The sequence below is a fragment of the Palaemon carinicauda genome, chromosome 13 (assembly GCF_036898095.1).
Source record: "Palaemon carinicauda isolate YSFRI2023 chromosome 13, ASM3689809v2, whole genome shotgun sequence".
NCBI classification, from domain to species: Eukaryota; Metazoa; Arthropoda; class Malacostraca; order Decapoda; family Palaemonidae; genus Palaemon; species Palaemon carinicauda.
Genome location: NC_090737.1, coordinates 110,372,307 through 110,379,806, shown reverse-complemented (window position 1 = coordinate 110,379,806; position 7,500 = coordinate 110,372,307).

Genomic DNA, 7,500 nt, shown 5'->3' with positions numbered 1-7,500 from the left:
TTTTTTGAAAAAGACATACTTATGACATCAAATGAGCATTTCATATTTTTTTTTATTATTTCAGACGGGAAATGATAAAGAAAAAAAAATTCCTCCCGCGCATTGCGTACTTTTAGATAGCTAGAATGATTTAAACGTTTTCATCTTTATCAGATAATCAAGCAACAAATAGTAGGTTTATATATATGGCTTTCGAAAAGATATAACTAAAACTTTACATAATTTTTCCAATTCCAAAAGTATTTCACTTCAGACAACTCTTGGGTCTGTTCCATGTAATAAAAATTCCATTTAAAGGCATACATTGAAGTACTAGCCAGAGAAGTTAAGATTAAAACAAAATTCCTTCATAAAATTTTACAAAAAATGGAAAGTTGGAGAGGTTTTAGGAGTTTTTAATAATACCAAGAAAGGCAGAGAAGTTATCCTAAATAATTTCCACAGGAGAGAAAAAAAATGGTCTATAGTTGAAGACTGAAAACTCTGAAATAGAAGTATTATCATAGTTTAATTTGATAGGACCGTGGTACTCTATTGTGTATTTTATTCTTTTTAAAAGACTCAAAAGACAGTCGGTCTTTTTTCTTTTGACATTGCAGTGCACGATTTAATTCAACCCCCTTCACATAGAAAAAAACTAGAATATTTTATTTTGCAATATAAAACATTGGATTCAGCATTGCTGTGAAGACTTCAGTACCTTTAGAGTTGATTGATTGTTGCCATAGAACAGTCATTTTTTTTTTCTAATGTATAATATGATTCACTTATTTTGTTTTTCGGCACACAAACGAAATATTTTAAAAAGATATTTCTATATAAAGAGAACAGGATAACTTTAATACTTTAATCCCTCTAATGGGATCTAACCAACATTTATAAATAACGAGGAGAAGAGGATTCAATACATTTGAAGTACAAACTGCATGAAACAGTTTTATAATAAAAAATATGTATTATCAGGTTATTAAGAATAATTGATTAAAAATTTCCAAGTTATTAAGATAACTATAATTTTCCTGAATTTACCAATGAATGACTCATCTTTGATCACTAGCTGTCAATCAAAAAAAAAAAATGATTTCTTCTTTTCCTATTTTTAGATGCTTCATTTCTATTATATATTATATTAGGTCTGTTGATTGCATTTTCTATGGCATACCGTGTTTACCGATAATTTTAAATTCTTAATTCAGGTAAACCTTGGAATAAATTCTCAATCCACTAGGAAAAACATTTTTTAAGTTTGCAATGTTTTTTTTTTTTATTTAGAAAACAAATCATCTATTTTCTAGGCTTCTTATATGAAGTATATATTATAGAGATCTTGCTGTTACCTATCATCGAAATATCAAAAAAAAAAAAAAAAAAAGGCATGAATAAGAAAAATATTGAAAATATTATTAGGTATAATACAAATGGAACCTTTTTTTCATATCGGGATTCCGTGGAAGCACCATAATTATTATTCAACAAAAACGACATCAAATCATGAGTTTACAAATCAATATGGGTAAAATGTGAAAAAATTTCGTGAGACAAACTGGTAAGTCTCTGTCTCAGATATCATATGACAACAAAAGAACTGTGAAATATGGATGGTATTTTCGTTAATTTTGTGATTTTTTCGAGTTAATGAAAAGAAGACTAGAAATACTAAATCTCACTAAACATAACTATAAATGTTATCCAGACTGCTGTATACAGTCAACTTGGGAAAACTTAATCATTATGTTATATCCCAAAAAGAAGAAGAGAAAATAAGAGACACAAAAATCTGATAATTACCGACCAGTAAGTATACTGTTGGTATTATATGGAATATTTACAAAAGTCATTTGTGGTGAAATGGAAAAAAAATACAATTAAATAAAAGAAAAGAGCGGAAGGTTTTAAAAGCCGATATTAGAATAAAAAAAGCAGGTAATGGAACAATCAATTGAGTATTGCAAACCACTATGTATTGCATTTTTACAATATGGACAAGCTTTGGATTTTTCACCACTTTAACAATCATCAAAGTCCTTCAAAAATAAGGGATTGTTGATAGCTATGTTAAAACACTTGAAAATATCTATATGAGTAATGCAGCAATCCTAAAAATATATAAATTTAGTGTGAAAATTACAATAGAGGAAATGAGTTTGACAAGAAGACACTATCTCTCTTTTAATTCATTCACTACGTGCTTAGAAAATAAATACCTTTTTCACCTGTATCGCTATTTCCCACACATATTTCATACAAGCTCATGCATTTCAACGCTATTCTTTAATATTTCTTTTGCTTTCACCCGCTTTTATAACACAAAACATTTCAAGCTTCCTATTGATTCTTATTTCTACTGTTACAATTTTGTGTTATTCCTTCTCTCAACTATATACATAAAAGCTCGTTTTCTTGTTGAATAAACCTCACTGATTTTTTTTTCTCACATCTCTATTAATACCTAAAAACCACTATGTACATTGGTAACCAACAAAGTGACTAGTTCAGACAGTAATTTCTGCCTACTTTTTTTAAAATACCACCCACCAAACCTGACTCTTTGACAATGAAACTGCAGACTTTCATCCGTGAAAAAGCATTCTCCTGATTTTACCACGCCAAAGTTCTGCTTCCATTCAAGGGCGCGAATCACGCAAGCATATAAGCAGTATATGTACTCAAGGCAATCCCTGAAAACACTTTACATTAACGCCATAATAAAATATGATACAGCCAATAAATACCTAAATGAGCAGTACTCACTATCGCCAGCTTTTTGTATAGCTAAGATTTTTCAGATCTATCAACAGCCATTAGAGTAAAAATAGGACTCGTTCGTCTTCATGGATATAACCACTATTGTTCGCTTTCAACCTGCCACAAACAATTTATATGGTGATTTACAGTACTTTTGTGCCCCTTGGTACAACGCCTACCAAAACCTGTACACACGACGATTTCGATGTTGATATTTGGCCCATGAAGGAACTGATAACCAAAGTTAGCACCTATATGGGTTCAAGAGTGGGCACCGTTTTTTTCAACCTCAATATCATTTTGCCCACTTTCACTCCTATTTACTATGTTCTCTACTAACATCACAAGGACAGCGTTTCCTGTTCCCCGTCATTGACCATTCCAGTCGTTGGCCTGAAGCCATCCCCATGCAATGTGCGCTTCCTGTACATCAGATTTACTCTTGAAGTAAATAACGAGATTTGGTATCTTTGAGTATAATACTTCTGTAAGAGTTGCAGCATTCACCCGTCAACTGCGGACATCCTTAGCAAATTTTCTGAGCATCATCTAACATCAGACAAAAGCTTATAACCTTGAAACAAACGGAATGATTGAACGTTTTCATCACATCCTCAAAGAAGCTTTGATGACTCAAGGCAATGGCTCTAGTTGGTTTACTTAGCTTCACTGTCTTCTCCTAGGACTGAGGGACACTCCATAAGATACCTTGGATGTCTCAGCGACTAAAATGGTGTATGGTTACCCTTTGGTCATCCTTGCTCATTTCTTTTTGTCGACAACCTACGGCCGAAATCTCCAGCACCTAATTCATGTTATAGGACAATTTATTGTATGCCGTGAGACTCACATGCCACCAGTTAAGCAACATATATTAGAATATTTTCACTAAGCATCACACACTTTCTTGCGCACGAATCAAGTAAAATACCGCTAACGCCCAATTAAAGGATGTCATGGGTGAACGTAATACTTTTAAAGAAGATATCTTTAGAGACAAAATATCTTTTCCCAAAGTGTGAGCAGTGAGGCAAGACGAGATTCGACTACGGCCGTGTTTGTGCAAAGCTGTCATCGTTTAACTGTCGTCAGCATTTTGGAATTGAACCAAGCCTTGCCAATGGCACCTGCCATGATAAAGAAAACTCTCCCGTTTTGACCAAGATGTCCTCGTGTGAATGAGTGGAGTCAGCATATTTTGAGAAATCGATCATGAGGAAAATCTTTGTTAAGGATATATGTCATCATGGAAGGACATGTGCTGCCCTCTTGTTACGACTTGACACGTGGACCAGATTGCAAGAGAAAATTCGTCTAGAGGCTTTCATGGCGTGATCGAAGTGGGCATTTTCAAGAAAGCCAATGGAAATGCAGAATTTTGGAAAATAACGCCTTTTATGGAAATGACCACCTCCCACTGTAATCCACTCCGCTAATACATGGGTATATAAACTTCAAGAAGAGATTGTCCAAGTGAGATAGGACAGGACATAAGACAAAAGATCATCTATGTCTGAAGCAGATAAAATCCAAGTCCTAACGAGATAAGAAACAGAGAAGACCAGAAGCCTGATAAAGACAGATTCTAACCTTCCCTTCAGACAACAAAAGCCTATCGCAAAAATATTGTTATGGCCGAAAAGGAGAGCCAAATTGAAGAAGCCAGCCCTCCCTGTTTGTGACGAGAAGTAGCCAACACTGCCTACAGTAAGCCTTACTTCAACAGCATCATCAAATTCTTGAAAGAAGACCTCCGATGTTCCTTCTTGATACCACTATTATTGTGACGCCTTCAAATCCGGTCATCCTGCCAGTTTCATCTGAACTTCACCTGCCCTTCTGCAACGTTTTCAAGACTGAAGTCTCCGTACTACTATCGTCTCAGTAGCTGCAGAAAACTACTCCTTAGGTATTTCTACCTTACTAACTCATCTTCTTTTCTTTTGGTGTTTGATTGATTTGATTTGTCTGTTAAAGTAAACGAATTAGTAACGTTGGTTTTCTTTATATAAGTTTATTAATAAAAATATTGTGCTTTTTTCGTGAGTTTCTTTTCATATTCATTACCTTTATTTAATTGTTGTTGTTGACCTTTATTTTACTGATTAAAGGAACATGTAACGATTTTAAGATTGTAACACAAGGAAACCTTTCCTTGCGATCCGTCAAACAACAACAAAAATCATACTTCGCATTCATGACATAGAAGACTTGGTCTTCTGTAAAATGACCGACCTGCAAACACCTCTCCAGAGCAGTGTGTCTTATTTCTTATGTATATAATCTCTAAAAGGAGGAGCCATGTACCATACATGTTTCACGCATGATCATACACTGTAAGAGCATTTCGATTTTTGTATATGTTACTCCATCCCAACTTATAACTACCTGGTTAAGCCGGTTTGTGCTTGAATGGTTTTATTCTTGGTCGTAATTGCTTGTATATAATCCCATAATCCGTTGAAATAAAGTTAGTTGCATCCACCTAAACCCTCTGTTATCACCTGATGGCCTTTCTGTAGTAATTGGAACTGTATCTATATTTTCAATTAATCCAAAAGACAGAGTTTTGCAAATACACACACACACACACACACACACACACACACACACACACACACACACATATATATATATATATATATATATATATATATATATATATATATATATATATATATATATATATATATATATGTTTTCTAATAACACGTAATTTGGACTGATTATTCTATTACATTCAATATTGTAATATTCTTAGTAATACCGAATAACGTATTTTTATATGATTTCTCAAAAATATGGTTTTCCATCACTTTATTCATAGACGTTATTCATATGGTGGATGTGATTATAACAAAAATCTTATTGGATAGATTAAATCAACGAAACCCGCTTTTAGTTACATTGTGTAAAACAAAACTCCATGTCAAAATAAGAAAAAAGACAATTGACCGAATACAGTTAAGAAAAAATAAAACAACCTTGAACTCTTTCTTCAGCTTTACTTGTATGTACTATTCTAATTCTATTTAAGATATAAATAACAAAAAAAAAATTAAAAAGACTATATCTATGCGAGAAGTATAGGATTCAAACTAAAGATACTTAAATTACTCATAATTCTTATGTAAAAACTCTGCAACACAAATCGTTAGTAACACTTTCTTATGTAATTCTTCAAAAATGCAAGGTGGAAGTTAGTAACCATTTAGCAAATTCCAAGCCGTTGGACCAAGATTATATTTGAGAACCTTTGTATCTTTAAGATAAATGACTTTAAACCTGTGGTTCCTAGAAACCCTGAAACAGCACAAAACCAAATTTCACCTTATTCTTATTTTTATAATGATCGTGAAGTGATACTTTCCTTTTCAACCAAGCTTTGCAATGTACATCAAGAAATTAATGGACATTCCCATTTCTTTTAATTTATAATAGTTTATTCATGAAACTGGTATATATTAATTTGGTAAATCCTTTTATTGATATGACTATAATCTTCGAAAATCTTCACGTTAAAAAGGAAAACCTCTTCTGAATAAGTATAAATGATAGAAAAGAGAACCGGAGTAACTTCAATTAATATTCGTTAGAGGATTACCTTAGTCTTTTTTATTACGTAGACCGAGCAATAAGATTTGTTTTAATATTTAGTACCGCTATATACACTTAGCAGGTCCATAATTTTAACACACTAAAAGAACAAATATGTATTTTAACTATGATTTTCTATGTTCTATTGCAATTTGAAAACCAAACTTCATCGAGAATAGAGAAAAAGAATCTCTCAAAAGAAATGTTCAATTTCAATTAATACAGTAAATGCCAGAGTAATAGAAATATCACTACGTTGTCGACAAAATAATGAGAGAGAGAGAGAGAGAGAGAGAGAGAGAGAGAGAGAGGAGAGAGAGAGAGAGAGAGAGAGAGAGAGAGAGAGAGAGAGAGAGAGAGAGAGAATTATAAAGGAAACTTTTTTTTTTGGTTGCCATGAATCGCTTTTACTTACAAAAGCAATAACCTGCTTCGATTCAGAATTTGTAACTGACACTAGCGGAAGATTGCAATACTTCATGTGATACGTACAAATGTTATTTGTGAACGCATCGTAAAGACTAAAAAACTAACAACAATTATAGGAAATATATGATCAACATTACAGATAACCTCTTACCCCCTACCCTTAGTATAATATATATATATATATATATATATATATATATATATATATATATATATATATATATATATATATATATATATATATATATATATATATATATATATATATATATATATATATATATATTTATATATAATTATATACATATATATATATATATATATATATATATATATATATATATATATATATATATATATATATATACATATATATATATATATATATATATATATATATATATATATATATATATATATATATATATATATATATATATATATATATATATATATGTATATATACATATATAAATATATATATATATATATATATATATATATATATATATATATATATATATATATATAAATATATATATATATATATATATATATATATATATATATATATATATATATATTTATATACATATATATTTATTTAAATACATATATATATATATATATATATATATATATATATATATATATATATATATATATATATATATATATATATTAACTATTATGCATAATATCAATTTGAAAACAAGAAATAATTTCGGT